The 20,770-nt window shown below is 42.4% G+C and overlaps 1 long non-coding RNA gene across 1 annotated transcript in view; it reads right to left on the bottom strand.

Annotated features, from left to right (window-relative positions):
- The window catches only part of LOC110346007 (uncharacterized), a 50,764-nt gene that overhangs the window by 8,114 nt on the left and 21,880 nt on the right, over positions 1–20,770 (bottom strand). The gene's annotated exons all lie outside the window — the stretch shown is intronic.

The following is a 20,770-nucleotide window of genomic DNA, read 5'->3' as shown; positions in this document are numbered from 1 at the left end:
ATGTATTTCAACCCTCGAAATGACGAGCATTTAGCAACCTTTGGGCTCTGCCTGGGAGCTTCATCCAGGACTCTGCTCCAAGCCAGCATTTTACGAAAAGAAGCAACATCACTGTTAAAGAGGGATGGGGTGGGGGTGGGGTAGCTCAGGGGTTCCACCGCCTGCCTCGCAAGCACAAGGTCCCAAGTTGGATCCCCAGTACCAAAAAAAAAGGGGGGATCTATTTTTGTTTTTCTTTAAACTTCAGCCCTCAGGACCTGACCTGGTGCCCACCCTCATGCCTCCACCAGTCATGTGGCTGGACCGACCGTGGAAACCTCCCCACTTCCATGTGAAGTCTCCACTGCCCAGGGGTGGGGAGAACTACATACAACAGGCCCAAAGCTTTTCTGCCCAGGCCTTGTCCTGAGCCAGCCAGCCACAGAGGCTGGGGTGCCAGGGGGTAGCTGAGGAGGCCACAGGGGACTGGGACAGAAACAAACAGCTGGGGACACAAAGGTCCACTTCCAGAACTGCTGTGGACAAACAACCTCCCCGTGCAGGCGGGCAGTGGGCAGCAGGACCGGTCCCTGCACTCGGCGCCGCTTGCTGCTTCTCGCTCACTGCTCGGTTCACCGTTCAGAAAAACCTTCCCACTTTGGGTCACCCTAGCTTAGTTCTGACTGCTGCCTAATCCCAGCCACACGAGAAGGGTCACTATGCCAGAGGACACAGAATTTTCAGTGGGGACCCTTGTTTCAAAAGCCATCGGGAAGCGAGTACCCAGCAAGAGCGAGGGCTTCGGAGCCTCTTTACACGCTGAAGGTCAGGGAAGCGCTCAGAGCTTCTTCCGCACTCGCCTCCCTCATTGGATCCGTGAGGGGTTGGTGCACATTGTGTCCGCACCCCTTCCTTCCTGCAAAAATACACGCTAGTTATTACAGCGAGAACACAGACACGAGACGCTCAGGAAAGCATTAACTGCAATTGCACTATTGCCATTTTCCCAGCATACTTCAGTTGCAAAGAAGAAAGACCCTTTTGTTCTCATACATTGGACGCCACCTGCTTAAATCCCCCTCTCTCTTGCCAGCTGATTTCTCACAGATTTCTTCAGTTATTAGACCAACATTCACTCCTTCAAGTAGCTGCTGTTCCCTACATACAGACTTGACAAATGTTCTTTCTTCGGGGCTTTTCATGCTGTGGTGGGGTGGGGTGGGGTCAGGAGACTGTGAGGCCCACACTGCTATAGCAAGTCAGCTCTGATGCCCTAGCATCCAGTCCCTCCAAAAGCCCCACCCACAACCCCACTGCAGAAGACGGGTTATTTAGCAATCGTATGAGGAGGACAACAGTCAGTGGCAGGGTCACAGCTAGAGTATGTTGACCAGCCATACTGATAAACATTCAGAACAGATAGTGAACTAAGACTTTGGACAAAGAATCAATTTCCTCAGGCAACAAGGAAGGCAGCCCACTCCCTACTAAGATTAAGGCACTCCAAGATCCTGAATTTTGAGGAAATTATAATACAACGGTTTTTGTTTTGTTTTGTTTTTTTGTACCAGGAATCAAACTCGGGACCTTGTGCTTGCAAGGCAGGCGGTGGAACCACTGAGCTAAATCCCCAGCCCAGGAAATTATAATACAAATGAACGGGTTCCTTCTGAGGTCCCAGTTTATAGCGTGAAAGAACTGAACTAGAGAGCCTGAGTCCCAATTGGTCATTTAAAATCCATAGAGCCTCCAGTAACAGGCAACCACTAAACAATTAAGATAATCCTCTACCCCACTTGCCTATAAGTAATTCTACATGGAGAGGCCATGCAGCCACCTGCTCAGGACCCCTGCTGTCTCTCAGGAGCTATTCCTATTCCCCAATAAAACTTTCCTACTCTTAGCCCCCTTTGTCCTTTGGAATTCATTCTTTGATTTCAGGGGCCATGGACTCAGCACATCTGATATCTAGCAGGTTGGGAGTTATACCTCTTCTATATCACCGTGAGGCTTTAGGGGGGACATCTAGACATAAACTACAACATTGGTGTATAGAAAAACTAGTGATTTTTGTATCCTGCTAATGCTTTAATGAATTTCACAGTTCTGAGAGTCTTTAGGTGAATTTTTGAATTTTTTCATTTTTCCATTTATATGACATTTTCTGCAAACAGAGATAGCTTGACTTCCTTCTTTCTTGTTTGTATACGTTTTATTTCTTTCTCTTGCCCAATTGAGAAAGAAATATCTGTGATGAATATAGATGCAAAATACTGGAAAAATGAATTTAACAGTGCATCAAAAGGCTCATACACCATGATGAAGTTTGTTTCATCCCAATGGAATGGCTCAATAATTCCAAATCAATATAACACATCAACAAAATAAAGGATTAAAAATCATACATCATCTCAATTGATTCAGGAGAGCATCTGCTAAAATTGAGTATGCATTCATGATAAATTCCTCTATAAATTAGGGATAGAGGATCATACCTCTACATAATAAAGACTATGTACAAGAAACCCTCAGCCAATATCACATTGAATGGGGAAAAGCTGAAAACACTTCCTCTGAGGTCAGGAACATGACAAGGGTATTCACTCTCACTGTTCTTAGCCTTCTAGAACTAGAAGTTTTAGCCAGAGCAATTTGGCAAACCAATGAAACAAAATGCAAGCAAATAGGGAAGTCAAATTATCCTTCTATGCAGATGATATGGCTCTCTACTTAAATGCCAAAAAGACCCATCTAGAGATTCTAAGAGACCTGGGATTTAGCTCAGTGGTGCTGTGCCTGCCTCGCAAGCGCAAGGACCTGAGTTCAATCCCCGGTACCAAAAAATAAAAATTAAAAAAAAGAAAGATTCTAAGAACTGATTTAAAAATTCATTAAAATAGCAAGATACAAAATCAGTGTACAAAAATCAGTAGCTTTTCCATATACCAATAATGAATTTGCTGAGAAAAATCATTAAAGCATTCTTATTCACAATAGGCACAAAATAATAAAGTATCTAGGAATAAACTAAGAAAGTAAAAGGCCTCTACAATGAAAATTACAAAGTAGTGATGAAAGAAATGGGAAATATTAAAAGATGGAAAGATGTCCATATTCATGGGTTAGAAGAAATTGTTAAAATTTCCATACTACTCAATCTGCTCTACAGATTCAGTGAAATCCCTACACCAAGGAAAGTTTTCACAGCACTGGTAAAAACAATCCTAAAATTCATATGGAACAAAAGACCCTAAATAGTGAAAGCAATTTGGAGCAAAAAGAGCAAAACTGAATGCATCACAACTGCTGATTTTGAGAGCCACAGTAATCAAAATAGCATATTATTGGCATCAAAAAACACACAGAACAGCAGAACAGAATAGAAAACCTAGAAATAAACTCATGCATCTACAGCCAACTGAGTCTCAAAAAAAAAAGTGCCAAGGATGTAGCTCAGTGGTGCCACGCCTGCCTGGCAAGTGCAAGGTCCTGAGTTCAGTGCGGGGTGTCGGGGGTAAAATGCCAAAAACATCCATTGGCAAATACATGCAGCTCTTTAACAAATCTTGGTGGGAATACTGGATACCCACATGCAGAAGATCGAAACTCGACCTCTATCCCTCACCCTGTACAAAAGTTAACTAAAGTGAATCGAAGACCATAATGTAACGACTGAAACTCGTAGAAGAAATAGTAAGGGAAACACTTTAATACTTGATATAGGTGATGATTTTCCGGACAGGGCCCCAAAAGCACAGGAACCAAAAGCAAAAAGGGACAAATAGGGTTCCACCAATCTGAAAAGTTTCTGCTCAGCCCAGGACACAACCAAGAGAGTACACAGTCCACCTGCAGAAGAGCAGAAAGTACTTCCAGTTATTCGTATGACAGGGAAAATATCCAGAATATGGAAAGAACTCACAAATCCTACCAACTGCCAAATTTGCAAGAAATCCAAATTTCAAATGGGCAGATGATCAGCAAAGAAGAAATACAAATACCCAGTAAATACACAAAAAAGTGACCAACATCATAAGTCATCAGGAAAATGCACATCAAGGCCACAGTGGGATACCATCTCATCTCAGAAGAAGCATGATAGTAAGAAAATAAAGCTGGAGCCGGGGATCTAGCTCAGTGGTTCCACCGCCTGCCTCGAAAGTGCAAAGTTGCGAGTTCAATCCCTGGCACCAAAAAGAAAAGAAAGCTGGCAAGGGTGTGGATCAAAGGGACTCATACCCCGCTCGTGGGAATATACACTAGTGCAGCCATTGTAGAGAACGGTATGGAGTGCTTAAAAAAAACTTAAAATGGAACTACTTCATGATCCAGTTATTGTCCTCCTGGGTACACACCTAAAGGGAATGACATCATCATACCAGAGACCCCTGTTCACCATGTTTGGGGCAGCACTGCTCACAATAGCCAAGATAGAGAAACAGTCTAGGTGCTCATCAGCAGATGAGTCCATAAAGGCAATGTGGTGCACGTACACCTTAGCATATATTATGCAGCCCTGACGAAGAACCCAGTCCATCACTTGTAGCAAAACAGATGGACGTGAACTCATTATGTTAGGTGAAATAAGCCATACACAGGAAGACAAGTATCACATATTTTCTTTCACATATGGAGCCTAACAAACAAAGACCTGAATGTAGCATAGGGATTGAGAAGAGGGATAAAGTGTTACGATGGTGATTGAATGTAATCAGTGCCTGCTGTATGCATCTGTGGAAATATTATAGGGAACCACACTGATATATACAATTAAGATGTATCAGCTAAAATAACATTTAAAAAGAAAAGAAACGGTATGCTGAACAATGCCCGGAGCAGAGTACACGATGAAAACGTAGCCTGGCCCCATCCCCCCCTCTTCAATTCTGTTTCACACAATCAGGCTGGCAGGGGGAGGTTAGCATTCTGTGCCGGTCAATAACTGACCAATTATGTGCCTGTACTGTTGAGTTCCAGAACAGCCACATGCAGCATCTGCTTTCCAAGACCTTAGCACCCAACAGGGAACTGAGGCCCAGAGAGTGGCTTCTCACTGCCCCCGGGCCCAAGTGCCACCTCCTTGCCAAGCCTCATGAGGCCATTGGTGGTTTGCTTTGCTCTGTTTTTGCAAACACAAGTTTATCCAGACAACACATCAACAGGACTGCATGTGGGGGAAGGCCCTGCCTGCACAGGCTGCCCAAGGCTACCTGTGTTCAGGGGGCACCCTCTGAAAGGCGGGGCGAGGACTGGCTGAGGAAGGAGCTGAGAGTAAAATAAGAGAGACATGGTAGGAGACAGGGAAGTAGGCTGTGGAGCTGGGAGGGGGACCTGAGAGGGGCGAGACAGCAGGGCAAGGAGGGGAAGTAAGGATGAGCAAGATGCGATGCTTGTAGGTACCAACTCCCCTTGAGGAATGTGACAATTATGTGTCACAAACATGATAAAAAAAGACCAATGTGTTGTGAAGTACAACATCTGTGCCAGGCTGCACAGGCTCAGCTCTCGGAGGACTTCGGGGAGGGAGACAGCAGCAGAGGATGAGGCACAGCCGCCTGGGAAGGTGACATCTGAGCCATCTTGGGAGGTACAGTGCTTTGAGAGTCACGATTAAGGGGGGAAACTCAAGAGCAAACCCTTGGATTTGGGGTGAGGGACAGAATCCAAACAAAAGAGAACAGCCAGAGTGTACAAAATAAGCCGGAGATGTGTTCTGCTCAGTCCATCAGAATATATTTCCTGGGATACTCTACGTCCAGGGCAGTTTGGAAAATAAAACACGAGAGTTCTGCCACCCTCAGGCTGTGGATGGCAGGTGACAATGTGCCGGGCTGTAGAGAAATGAGGTAAGAGGTCCATGAGTCAGGGACTACACTGGCCTTGAGGTTGCTCAAAAGAACAAGGGCGCACGGGGAGGAACCACTTCCGGGTTGAGGAGGTCAGAGCAGGATGTTGAATTGTTCAGATGTTGGGTGGGTTCAAAGGAGAGAGAAATACTGCCTGAGGGCCCTCTCCTGTAGGGGAAGTTCTCTTCATTAAACTACAGGAGGGGACCTCTTCTCCTCTGGACTGGATTCTTTTTAAATGACCAAAGGCAAAGTGACAAACGCAATGGGGTAGAAGAGACAAAGTTTGGCTTTGAGCAACAGTGAATCCCAGCTCTGCGTGGTGAGTGACACCAGCCTTTGGACACCATTTTCTCCTGTCTCCCACATGGGCACAGACAGCAGCGTGTCTTCCCAGAGGCGGCCGTGGGGATTTCCGGCCGAAGCTCAGCAACGGACCCAGCAAGCTGCGTGGAGGAAACATAGCAAGGGTCAGAAGCAGAGGACTCAGAAGAGGAGAGGGAGAGGCAGGAGAAAGGATGCAGAGAACTGATGCATAGAGGAAACCGCTGCCTTTGGCGAGACAACACGATCTACGTACGGCCTTTGCCAAATCGCCGTCCCAGGTTCCTAAAGATGCAGCAAAAGTGAATGTCACTGTTCGCCAGACAGAGAAGGCCGACACTGGCCCCGGGAAGCCTCATAAAACCCTCTCAGATCTTAGGGGTGCGCTGAGAGCAGCTGGGAACTGCCGCTGTGGAGCCCAGCCTGGGACCCAAGGCCTCTGGAGGAGAGAGACGCGAATGTGCAGCCTGTGACCGAGGAACCCACGTCTCCACGGGCCGATTTAACCCCAGCTCGCCATCACCTGCAGAGCAACTGAGGACGGGGGCGGGGGGGGGGGGGGAATGCAGGCCTCTCCCTGGGCCTCTTCCCAGGGCCACTGGGGCCAATGGAAACACAGGATGTGGCTGGATATCGACCTTGATGCATTTATTCTGGGGCCACATCCGTCCTGCTTCTGAGTCAGCCCTGGGCAGGGAATCCGGGAGCCGTGCTTGGTTCTAGCCAGCAGAGGCCCTGGGAAGCTGACAGCCCTTCGAATGGGTGCCCACCCCACCTTCCCCTGCTCTGTCTAAACGCAGAGTCAAATGAGCATTTTGCTAAAGGAGCCAGGGGCAGAGACCAGAGGGTGTCGAGGAAAGTAGGGTGGGTTGACCGGGGCACCAGATCCGAACAAGGGCTGCCTCAGTTGCACACTTGTTAGTAACTAGCAAAAGTTCACTCCTCTTCGTTTCTCCAGCAATAACATGGAGATGATGATGCGTACACCTCGGAAGTCGCTGAGAGGATTAAACAGCGCTGTTCGTGGGAGTCAGTGTTCAGGATAGTGTCTGTCACTCGCTGCATGCAAGAGCGTGGTGCTTCTCAGAGATCATGTTTTTTACAAATGTGGGGTTTTACTTGGCATTGATTGACTTCAAATTCAAGGGGTGATGACAATAAAGGGTAAACATTTAAATTTGAAAGACATGGGGCCACTAATCCCTCTCAAAATACCACCACCATCACCACCATCCCCTTGTTTCAAACACACTCATCCCATGGTTCTTGCCACTTTCTGAAGCAGCTCTGGAGCCCTCTTTCCTGAGTGTCTTTGAGGTGTGATAAAAGATATGGTGAATGCTGCTGCCAAGAGCCATCCAGTGGAAAGGCAGCTCGTAAAAGCATTAGCGTGTCCTCATCCACCTTTTTCCCTGGATCCAACACCATGCGACTTCTGGCTCTTCCCCAAAGTCACAATGGCCATGAAAGTCAATATCTGAAATGATTCTAGAAAGGGACAACAGTGCCACTAAAGACATTCAAGGAGGACAACTCCAGAGCTGCTCCAGAAAGTGGCAAGAACGATGGGATGGGTGTGTTCAAAGTGAAGGGGAGGATTTTCAAGGGGATTCTTGGCAATGTGTGTTTACTGCAACAATTTTTCTAGATTTAGACACGCCCCCTACCTTTCGGCTCTGCCTCACAAAATGCTTTTGTACTTCTCCACTCTTAGTCATGGATGAATCTCCCAGAGCACTTGAGGTAAAGCTGAACTCAAAGAAGCACAAACTCATTTGGATTTAGGAAGTGAAGGAAGTTCTCACCCTTAAGGAGGCAGGTGGAACTGGCCATGAATAGACACTACTGGGAATGTGATAGAGTTCAGCTGCCAAACCACTGGGAGCAGGTCACACAGGTATGGTCCCTCGATGAAAACCCGGAGCTGTAGAATGATGACAGGCCCCTTTTTCTGTACATGTTCTTCATGAAAGTTTTAAAAAGATAAAGCCCTCATTTTCCCTCTCATAGTATAGAAAGCACATGTCCCCCTTCATGCATTCATGCTGTTGAATGCCTAGGCACCATTCTGCTGCTCCGTGTGTCAGCAAACATGGAAATGCAGCTTTCTCAGCTGAGGAAGCCTCCATCCTCTCATCTTCGACCTGGCGGAGTGGAGAGAACACAGTGGAGGCGACAGGCTGTTAAATCGCTATCTCCTCAGCAGGCAAATGGACCTGACAAATGTGCTGCCTACGTTTCAGAGTTTATTTGTGTTCCAAACCCTGACAGTGGAAGACAGAAACTTCTCCCCTGGGATCTACTAAACCACACACACTGATCTTCAGAGTTATGTGCCCGACTTCCTCACAGGAGATACTACAAGGGCTTCTGCCCAGCAGCAAGCAAGGGCCTCTGATCCTGTTCCTTTGCCTTCCAGTGGGATCTGTTTCAAAACCGAGAAACTGACAATGATGCCTGGGAGAAACCTCAGCTCAGAGGGTACTTAGAAAGTATTATCCGAGGGCCAGGGATTTAGCTCAGTGGTTTCACCGCCTGCTGCACAAGCGCAAGGACCCGAGTTTGATCCCTGGTACCAAAAACAAAAAATAAAAAACACAGTATCATCCGAGAGGAAGGGGCTTCCAGGCCACCATCTGTCCCGCCGCTCCCAGGCCAGAGGAAGGGGCTTCTGAGCCACTGTCCCACCTCTCCCAGCTCAGAGCAGGTGAGCCACACAGGCGCCAACAGCACCCCCCCCCGCCCCGGTCGAAATGAGAAGACATGTATATAAGTCCCAAAACCAGACTTCCAGATCACCTATAGCAACCCCAAAGGGAAATGAAATGGAACACTCTAATACTCAACCACCTGGACCCCCTGAACTGGCAACAAAAGGGGATCTGGAAAAAACGAAATCAGAAATAATTTCTCAGATAACAGCAGAGATTGTGCTCCCAGTGCAAGACATGATTAATAAATCTAGAGAGGAGCTGAGAAACATGATGGAATCCCAACATAGGAAATGAAAGGAATCCATAAAACAGTTGCAAATAGATTTCCAGGAGATCAAAAACTCCATTGAAAGCTACACAGCAGAATGAGCCAATGTGAGGACCGAATTTCAGATATAGAAGATAAGATTGCAATTAGTGACCAGGAAAAGAAAAATTGCTTCAAAATTGTAAGGGGCCATGAGAAAGCAATGCAGCAGCTGCTAGATGATGCAAAGAAGAATAACATAAGGCTGATTGGAGTCAACAAAGAAACAGGAGAGAGTGCAGATGACACAAAAAACTGTTCACAGAAATGATGGCAGAAAATTTCCCAAACAGGGGGGAAAGAACTTGACATACAGATAAGTGAGCCATATAGGACTCCAACTAGCCTTGATCAAAAAATATCTACACATAGGCATATAATTGTTAAGATTCCAGAAACTCAACAGAAGAACAAAGTTCTACAAACAGTTAGAGAAAAGAAACAAATCACATACAAAGGAAAGCCCATCAGAATCACAGCAGACTTCTCAATGCAAACCCTCAAGGCAAGAAGAGCTTGGAGTGACGTATTCCAAGCCCTAAAGGAAAGCACCCTCCAACCCAGACTGATGTACCCTGCAAAACTATCTTTCAAAGGTGATGGAGAAATAAGATACTTTCATGACAAAGAGCACCTTAGGAACTTCATGAATACCAAACCAGGACTCCAAAAATTTTAGACAATATCCTAGGAACAGACATTGAGGATCACAACCCCAGGAAGCAAAACAGAATGAACCCATTGGGTGCAAAAAGAAATTAAACGTAAAGGGGGAGAACCCAAGAAAAAGAAAAAGTCATGGCAATGACAAGTTAATATGTTTCAGTTATAACCATCAATGTTAATGGTCTCAATTCAGCAATCAAAAGAAATAGACTGGCAGAATGAGTCAAGAAGCAAAATCCAACAATATGCTGCATTCAAGAAACACTCTTAATTCGAAAGGAAACCCATAGACTGAAAGTTAAAGGGTGGAAAAAAATACTCCATGTGACAGGAACCCCAAAAACAGCAAGAGCAGCTATCCTCTTTGCAGATCAAGTAGATTTCAAATCAACACTGATTAAGAGAGACATAGAAGGATGCTACATCCTTGGGAAGGGAACAATCCAACAGGAAGAGATGACAGTCATAAATATCTATGCACCAAACACTAGTGCACCCAACTATATAACACAAATACTAACAGACATGAAAAGTCATATATGCACTAATACAATTGTAGTGGGGAACCTCAATAACCCACTCTCACAAAGAGATAGATCAACTAGACAAAAAATAAGTAATGAAATACTAGAACTCAATTGAACTCTTGAACAAATGAACTTAACAGATGTTTACACAGTGTTCCACCCCACAAAATCAGAATACACATTCTTCTCAGCTGCACATGGGTCATTCTCCAAAATAGACCACATACTCACACATAGAACATGTTTAAGTAAGTGCAAAGGAATTGAAGTTATCCCCTGTATATTATCAGATAATAGGGTGATGAAATTAGAGATCCATAGCAAAAGAAACTGGAAAAATTTCATAAACAGGTGGAAATTGAACAACACACTTCTGAATAACCAATGGGTCACAGAGGAAATTAAAGAAGAAATCAGACAGTTTCTTCAATTAAATGACAATGACAATACAACATATCAGAATCTATGGGACACAATGAAAGCAGTCTTATGAGGGAAATTCATAGCAGTGAATACGCATATTAGGAAAACAGCATGAGCCCAATTAAACAACCTCATGCTGAACTTCAAGCTTCTAGAAAAAGAAGAGCAGGACAACCCCAAAGCTCATACAAGGGAGGAAATTATAAAGATCAGAGGAGAAATCAATGCAATGGAGACTAAGAGAACGATACAAAAAATCAATAAAGCCCAGAGTTGCTTCTTCGAAAGAATCAACAAAAATGACAAACCCTTAGCCAACCTTTTCTGAAAAAGGAAAGAAAAGGCCCCCAAACATGCAATTAGGAATGAAAAGGGTGAAATTATAACAGACCCAGCAGAAATCCAGAGGATCATCAATAGAGAACCTATACGCCAATAAGATGAAAAACACAGAAGAAATGGACAGATTCCTAGACACATATGAATTACCAAAGTTGAATGAAGAAGACCTAAAAATTCTGAACAACCCAATATCAACCAAAGAAATTGAAAATGTAATTAAAAACTTATCAACTAAGAAAAGCCTGGGTCCTGATGCCTTCACTGCTGAATTCTACACGACTTTTAGAGAGGAACTTCTGCCACTACTGTTTAAACTCTTCAGTGAAATTGAAAGGGAAGTAATACTCCCAAATTCATTCCTGGAAGCAAGCATCACCTTGATCCCCAAAGCACAGAAAGACCCAACTGAAAAAGAGAACTATAGGCCAATTTCACTAATGAACATAGATGCAAAAATCCTTAATAAGATACTGGCAGACAGAATGCAGAAGATCATCAAGAAGATCATACACTCTCATCAAGTGGGATTCATCCCAGGGATGCAGGGATGGTTCAATATACGAAAATCAATCAATGTAATACACTATATCAATAGAGCCAAGGACAAAAACCATATGATCATCTCAATAGATGCAGAAAAAGCATCTGACAAAATCCAACACTGATTTATCATAAAAGCCCTATAAAAAATTAGAATAGGCAGTCTCTACCTTAATCTGATAAAAGCCATCGATAAAAATCCAACAGCCAATATCATACTAAATGGTGAAAAACTGAAATCCTTCACACTAAAATCTGAAACAAGACAAGGATGTCCACTATCACCACTTCTGTTCAATATAATTTTGGAAACATTAGCCACAGCAATTAGACAAGAGAAAGAAATAAAAGGAATAAAGACAGGAAATGAAGAAGTCCAATTGTCATTATTTGCAGATGACATGATACTCTATACAGAAGACCCCAAGAGCTCCAGCAAAAGTCTTCTAGTCTTAATAACCAAATTTAGTCAAGTGGCTGGTTACAAGGTAAACACACAAAAATCAATAGCTTTCCTCTACACGAATGACAGACTCACTGAGACAGAAATAGGGCAAACAATTCCTTTCACAATAGCATCAAAAAAACTGAAATACCTAGGAATCACCCTAATGAAAGAAATCAAAGACCTCTTCTCTGAAAACTATGGCACTGTGAAAAGAGAGATTGAAGATGATATCAGAAAATGGACAGACATCCTCTGCTCCTGGGCAGGAAGGATCAATATAGTGAAAATGGCCATACTTCCAAAACTGCTATATAGATTCAATGCAATTCCAATTGAGATCCCAGCAGCATACTTCATAGACCTTGAGAAAACAATCCAAAAATTCATTTGGAACAAGAGACCCAGAATAGCAAAAGCAATTCTAGGCAACAGAGACATGGCAGGGGGTATCACAATCCCCAACTTGCAACTGTACTACAAAGATACTATGATAAAAACAGCATGGTACTGGCAAAGAAACAGACTTGAGGACCAGTGGAACAGATTAGAAGATGCAGAAACAATGCCAGACACACTCAGCCATCTCATCTTCAATAAAGGAGCCAAACACCCTCACTGGAGGAAAGATGGCCTCTTTAATAAATGGTGCTGGAAAGATTGGGTTTCAACTTGCCAAAAATTAAAACTAGACCTATATCTCTCACCATGTAGTAAACTAAAATCAAAATGGATTAAAGATCTAAGTATTAAAATAGAAACAGTGAACCAGCTGGAACAGGGGTTGCGTAGAACTCTTGAAGACATTGGTGTAGTAAAAGATTTTATGAACAAAACCTCAGTTGCCCTAGCACAAACAATCAACAAGTGGGATCTCTTCTTATTAAAAAGCTTCTGCACAGCAAGAGAAACCACCAGCAGTGTGAAGAGACAACCCACAATGTGAGAAAAAATTTTCACCTGCTGTTCCTCAAAGGTCTACTATCTGGAAATTTAAAGACCCAAATTTAAAGACCCAATCCAAAAATGGGCATCTGAAATAAACAGACATTTCTCAGACAAAGAAGTAGAAATAACAAATACATGAAAAAATGTTCAACATCACTGGTCATTCAAGAGATGCAAATGAAAACAACGCTGAGATTCCACTTCACTCCAGAAAGAATGGCTGCTATCATGAAATCAACCAATAACAAATGCTGGAGGAGCTGTGGGGAAAGAGGAACCCTGCTCCACTGCTGGTGGGAGTGTAGACTGGTGCAACCACTGTGGAAATCAGTATGGAGATACCTCAAAGAACTAGGATTGGAAGTCTGTCCCATTTGACCCAGCTATTCCCCTGCTGGGTATCTTCCCCAAAGAATTAAAGGAATCATACCACAGTGATACATGTGCACCCATATTCATAGCAGCACAATTTGTAATAGCTAAAACTTGGAAACAGCCCAAATGCCCATCAACTGGAGACTGGATAAAGAAGATGTGGGGTTTTTTTATAAGATGGAGTACTACTGAGCCATAAAGAATGAGAAATTAGAGACATTTGTAGCTAAGTGGATGCACATTGAGGCAATACTCTTAAGTGAAATAAATAGGACACACATGTATAAATACTGAATAGTTTCTCTAGTGTGAGCAACTGAAAGTGTAAAAAAGGACTAAAAGGTATAATAGGTAATGTGAAATAGGAAGAAAAGAGGCAAAGGGGAAGGGGAAGTGGGAGAGGTAGGGGAAAGGAAAGAAGGGAATGGAATTAATATGAGAAAATGGAAAAATAGGAACAAAATCTTTGAAACTAGGGAGAAATGGAGGGGTTGAAGGGAGGGCTGGGCAAGGGTGAAAAATAAGAACCAAGAGAGATTATGTAAAAGTGCAAATTTCCAATGATGAATGTCATTATATTGTATACCTACAATGTACCAATGATTAGAATGTATAATTGATAATGCAAAATAGGAAGAAAAGGTCCAAAGGGGTAGGGGTAGTGGGAGGGGCAGGGGAAAGGGAAGAAGGGAAAGGAAAATTAAGAGAATTGGAAAAAATGGAAATAAAGTCTTTGTAAATAGGGAAGGGTGGAGGGGGTGAAGGGAGGGCTAGGAATGGGGAAAAAATACAAACCAAGATGCATCATGTAAAGGTACAATTCCCAATGAGAAATGTAATTGTGTTGTGTACCTAAAATGTACCAATAAAAGAATTTTTTAAAAAAAAGAACAAAAGAAAGCATCATCATCCATCAATACCCCATGCTACTTCCCTCATGTCATCAAGCCAATGTTCAGGGAGGGAGAAGCAGTGACTGCTGTTCACAAAAGCTCCACAGAAGCCAAGCTCAGTGTCACCAGGGGAAGTGATGGCATGGAGGGACACAGCCGGCCACGGAAGGCCCCAAGAGCTAGATAAGAGTCTTTGGGAAGGCAGACCATTCAAAGCCTCTTTGTAAGGGGGAAGGTCTTGGAAAAGCCACATGCAGGCTCTCTGAAGACTCATGCTCAGGAGGGACCCAGGACACACTCGAGTGTGCAACTTGAATGTGGAGCCATGGAGCACAGCCAGCTAATGAGCAGAAAAGCCCCCTCCAGTGAGTCTGCAGAGGCAGGAGACAGCTGGCTTCCAAATGCCCAGCCCTCACCAGATGCACAGGCTCACAGGACAGTAACGAGACGGTCACCAGCCGTTCCAAAGAAGAAAACAAACTGGTGGATCCAACCCCCCCCAAAAAAAACCCTGCATTCATCATATTTACTATATAAAGAATGTAAAGCAAGTCTCTCATTCAACAAACCAGCAAATAAAAAGGAGCAGAGGACTTAAATAGACATTTCTCCAAGGAAAGGTGCAAATATGGTTAATAGGGGCATGAGAAGACATTCCATATCATTAGTCATTAGGGAAATGGAAATCAGAACTGCACTAGTTATGGTTTCCCACCCACTAGGATAGAGATGATTAGAAACTAGAAAATAATCTATTGGTAAAGACATGGAGAAACTGTAATCTTTGTACACTGATGGTGGGCATGTAAGCTGAAATAGCTGTTGTGCAAAAGAGTATGGAAGTTTCTCAAAAGATAAAAAAATAGAGCTGGCATATGATCAGCTGGCACAGTGGTGCATGCCTGTAACACCAAGCTACTTGGGAGGCTGAAGCAGGAGGATTTCCAGTTCAAAGCCAGCCTGGATAACTTAGTAAGACTTCTCTCTATATATAAAACAAAATGGAAATGCAACTTGGTGAAGAGTGCTTGCCTGGTATGCACAGGGCCCTGGGTTCAATCCCCAATACTGGAGGAAATATATCATATGCTTCACTTCCAGGCAAACACCCAAGATAATAGAAGACAGGGACTCAAAAAGAGAAACACACACTTCCATGTTTATGGTAGAGTTGTTTATAAGAGGAAACAACTCCGATGTCTATTGACAGATAAATGAATAAAGCATGGCACAAACATATAATAAAATATTCAGCTTCAAAAAGAGAGGAGAAGCCAGGCATGGTGGTGCATACCTGTAATCCCAGCACTCCAGAGGCTGAGGCAGGAGGATCACTGTGAGTTTGAGGCCAGCCTGCATTACATAGTGAGACCCTGTCTCAAACAAACAAACAAAAGACAGGAGATACTGCCTGTACATCATGGAGGAGCCTTGAAGGCATTGTGCTGAGTGAGATACACCACACACAAAAGTACGATACTGTACAGATCCACTTAGACCTGGTAACTGAACACTCAAAATCATAGGGACAGAAAAGAGGCTGGGAATAGTTGGAAACAGGATGTTAGTGGTTACTGAGTATAGAATCTTAATTTGGGAAGATAAAAAATTCCTGAAAATGGATGGTGGTGATGGTTGCATAATGATGTGAATGCACTAAGTGCCTCTAAACTGTATATTTAAAAATGGTTAAAATGGTAAATGTTGCCAGGTGTGGTGGTGCATACCTATAATCCTAGCACTTGGGAAGCTGAGGCAGGAGGACTACCATGAATTCAAGAACAGCCTGTAAGACATAGTGAGTTGAATGCCAGCCTAGAATATATAGTGTAACCCTGTCTCAAAAAAAAAATAAAGGTAAATGTTATGCTTTATGTATTTTACCATGATATAAAACAACTGTCTTAAATTTGCTCCAAGAAAGAACTAAAGCAAAATATGGACAAAGAAAATCAGAAAAATGAGCAAAATAAGAATATGAAAGAGACAAAAGTGATTTAAAAAGAACCAAACAAATTCTGGAGCTGAAAAATAAAAGTGAATTGAAAAATCTACTACACAGGAACAATAGCAGGTTTGAACATTCACAAGAAAAAATTGTAAACTTGAGGATGGGACATTTGAAACTATTGAGTATGATGAAGAGAGAAAGAAGAAAAGGACTTTAGAAAGAGGGAACAGGGCCTGGGGACTCTGGGACACCATCAAGTTTAGCAATGTAGGCTTTATGGGGGCCTCAGATGGGAGAGGGCAGAAAACTTGAAATGATGGCCAGAAATTTCCCAAATTTAATGAAACATGTGAGTGTACAAATCCAAAAAGCTCAACAAGTTTAATTAGAATCAACCTCAAGAGACCCACAAAGAGACGTATGACCAAACCGTCCAAAGCCAAAACCAGAGAGCGAATATTGAAAATGACAAGAGGAAAGTGACTTGCTGTGTACAAGGGAGTCTCAATGAGACCATTAGTCAATTTCTCAGCGAAACTTAGAGCCCAGAAGACAATGGGATGACCTATGTGAAATGATAAAGAAAAAACCGAGAATTCTGGCAAAACTGGGCTTTTGTGAGGCAGAATAAGCTAAATAGCCTTTTTTCTTTACAAAGTTAAAAAAAGAAAACAAAATTACAAAGAGGGAGAAATAAAGACCCAGATTAAGGCTCAATCTATGTTGTCACAACCACTAGAAACTGGTAGAGCAGAGTTCTGTTATTATAAAGCAGAAGATTGTGATGAGCAGGTTTTGGAGCTAATGAAATCGAGAAGATGGCTTTGAGCAGGTTAAATATGAATTGATATCACAAATGTAAAGGGAAATATCGAGAAAGTATTTTGGTATATGGAATATACTCAAAATACATGGTGAATATTTACCTTTTACAAATGTACAGTGGACCCTTGAATTACAAACTCAATTCATTTCTGAGGGTTGGTTGTAACTCAAGTTGGTCAATTGCCTTCAAGGTCTCTCTCCTGTATATTTTAGCCCACACTTTCTTCCAGGCAGATCTCAGTGTCCTTAGACCCTGCCCCAGGATTACTCAATTAACCCCACCCAGGAAAGGATGCTGTCATGTTCCTTCCAGAACTCTTTAAGAGTTAAATCTGTATCTGAGACCATCTGGAAGCACAAGCAGCCAGCATTTGGGTTGTAACTCAAGAATTTGTTCATAAGTTAAAACAAAAATTCCAATTGTAACCCAAGTTGTTCATATGTCAGGCTGATTGTAACTCAAGGGTACACTGTATTACAGTAAAAACACATTTCCCATGAATCCCCCCGAAATCCTCCCCCTCACTTCAAACACATTTATCTCATCATTTTTGCCAGTTTCTGAAACAGTTCTGATGTTTGATGAAAACAACATAGTCTTAGACAACCAATGGGTCAAAGAAAAAAATCACAAGGGTTATCGGGAAGTAACTTGAGAAAAATGAAAAGGGAAGGATGCAGCCCAAGGGATGGGCTGCCAAGAAAGCAGCACAGGAGGGAAATGATTAGCTTTGAGTCCTTAGAATAAAAAGAATACAGATCTAAGAAAACCTAGTTTATACTTTAAAGAACTTAGAAAAAACCCTAGATCTAAACCTAGCAGAAGGAAGGAAATAAAGAGAACAGAAGCCAGGCAGAGTAGCACGTGCTAGTAGTGCTAGCTACCCAGGAGGCTGAGGCAGGAGGATTGTTTGAGTACAGCACTTCCAGGCCAGCCAGGGTAATATAATGAGGCCCTAGCCACAAAAAAAGGAAAAAGAAAAAGAATGGAGATGAATAAAATTGACAATAAAATCTTTAGCTAGAATGGCTAAGTGGAACAAGATAAGACTGAGTCAAAATCAGAAATGAAAAATGGGACATTCCTACCAATTTTACAGGAAAAGAAAAATATGAAAGCTGTATCAGTTGTTGCCAGAGACTAGGGAGGAATAGATGTGTGGGGCATAGAAGATTTTGGTGGCAGTGAAGCAACTCTGTATGACGACAGTGTCGTGGCAGACCCACGTCGGTGTGCATCCGTCCAGCCTCACCGAGCGTATCCCCAGGTGGGACCCAAGTGTAAACAATGACCCATGTTCAGTCATCATGGGTCACCTCAGGTCATCTGCTCCAGCATAGGTGTCACAGCACTGAGGGACATTGGTGAGGGGAAAGGGGGTGTATACCGGGGCAGAGCATCCACGCGGAATCCCTGCACCTTCTACTCAGTTTTTCTGTGAATCTAAAGGGGCTCCAAAAATTACCTTTAAAAAAAAAAAAAAAGATTGTAAGGTACTATGAATAATTATATGCTAAAAAAAGTAGATCAAATAAACAAATTTCATGTCTAAATGGGATAGACAGATTCCTAGAAACACACCGCCTACCTAGACCGAGTCAAGAAATAGCAAATCTGAATACACCTGTATCTGTCCTGGGGAGTAAGTCAGTAACCAGAAACCTCCCAACGAACACCCCGACCATCTGGCTTTCACTTGTGAAGTCTACCAAACACTCAGTTACCATCAACTTCTTCCAAACTCTGCTGAAAAAGCTGAAGTGAGAAAGCGTCTTACCTCAGTCTGAGGCCAGCCTCACCCTGACCCTAACGCAAAGATACTGAACAAGAGGAACCAGACCAGTCAAACTGCCACAAGCCAAGCTCAACTCCAACTCAAAAGATTATGCACAGCCACCAAGTGGACTGAGAGCAGAACACATCAGGAAAAGAAAAAACAAAAAACAAGGGGGAAGGCAGATGACCCTCTCAATCAACAAACAAAAACATTTGACGTCTAAGACTTGTTCATGATTTAAAAAATTCAACAAACTAGGAATAGAAGGAATCTTGTTCAACACAGTAAAGGCCAAATATGAAAAAACCCAGAAAAACTCATGCTCTATGATTAAAAACTGCAATTTCTTCCTCTGTGCTCAGAAACAAGTAAGGATGTTGGCTTCACCACTGCTATTAACATATTGGGAACTCTAAGTGGAGCAATTAGGCAAAAGAAAGAAATAAAAAGCACCAGACCTGAAATGAAAAAAAAAAATACCAGGATTGCTGTTCATATGTGATATTGTACACAGAACAGCCTGAAGATTGTACAAAAAGTCCCACTGGATGCATTAAATTTAGCAAATTTTTAGGACAAAAATTAAGTTAATTTTTGTGCTAACAATACAGTCAAAAAAGGAAATTTTGAAAATGATTCTATATATGATAGCATTAAAATAACAAAATACCTAGGAATAAATGTAACCAAACAGGCAAAATATGTATGCATTAGAAAAAACAGCACTGCTAAGAGAAAGCAAAAAAGAATGACATCTCATACTCCTGGATTGGAAGACAATGCTACTAAGATGTCAGTATCACCCAAAGCTACTCACAGATTCAGTGGGAATTTTATCAAAATTCCAATACTTTTGCCTGCAGAATTAGGAAGATTCATCTGAGAAGTCACATGGAATATCAAGGGATCCTGAACAATAAACACAGACTTGAAAAGGGAGAACAAATGTGGAGTGCCCACATTTCCTGATTTTAAAACTTGGTACAAACTCCAAAAATAAGAACAGTTGATAACAATATATAAAAAGACCTAGACCAATGAATAGGGAAAAGGGGCCAAGAACTAAATCCTCATATTATTTTTACAAAAGTGCCAAGACCATTCAATGTGGAAAAGACAGTGTTTAATAAATGTTAATGGGGAAAAATGATATCCACATGCAAAAGATGAGGTTGAACATTTAGCTTAAAGCATACATAAAAATTATTTGAAAATGAATCAAACATCTAAATACAAAGGGGCACATCTGCATGCAAATGAAACCATAAAATTCTTAGAGGAAAAACATCAGGGAAAAGCTTTGCATATTGGATTTGGCAAAGATTTATTGGATATGTCACCAAAAGCAGAGGCGGCAACAACAAAAAATAGATGAATTTTCATCACCAAAATTCAAAACTTCTAGCTGGGTATTGTAGTGCATGGTTGTAAACCCAGCTACTTCAGGAGGCTGAGGCAGGAGGATTCTAAGTTTGAGCCCAGCCTGGGCAACACAGTGAGACACTGTCCTAAAATTTTAAAAATATAGAGAAATGAATGTACCTCAATGTGAAGGCCCTGAGTTCAATTCCCAGCACCTTCCCCCAAAAATAATGTGGTGACTTTTGTGTATTAAATGATGCTATCAACAGAATGACAAACAATCACAGAACATGAGACATATTTGCAAATTACATATTTAGTCAGAACATTTAAAACACCACCAACAGAAATCCAACAACATCACTTCACAGATGAGCTAAGAACTGGACTATATATTTTGTTAAAGAAGAGGTACAAATGGCCAATAAGCACACGAGAGGATCCTTTATATCCCAAATCATTAGAGATGTAAACCAAACCTGCAATGAGACAGCACTTCCAACTCACTAGAATGGGAATTCTAAA

This window comes from Heterocephalus glaber, unplaced genomic scaffold (genome assembly GCF_053883595.1).
Source record: "Heterocephalus glaber isolate CG9 unplaced genomic scaffold, H.glaber_assembly_v1.0 deba00001688, whole genome shotgun sequence".
In the NCBI taxonomy this organism is placed as follows: Eukaryota; Metazoa; Chordata; class Mammalia; order Rodentia; family Bathyergidae; genus Heterocephalus; species Heterocephalus glaber.
This window is presented reverse-complemented; position numbering and strand designations above follow the sequence as displayed.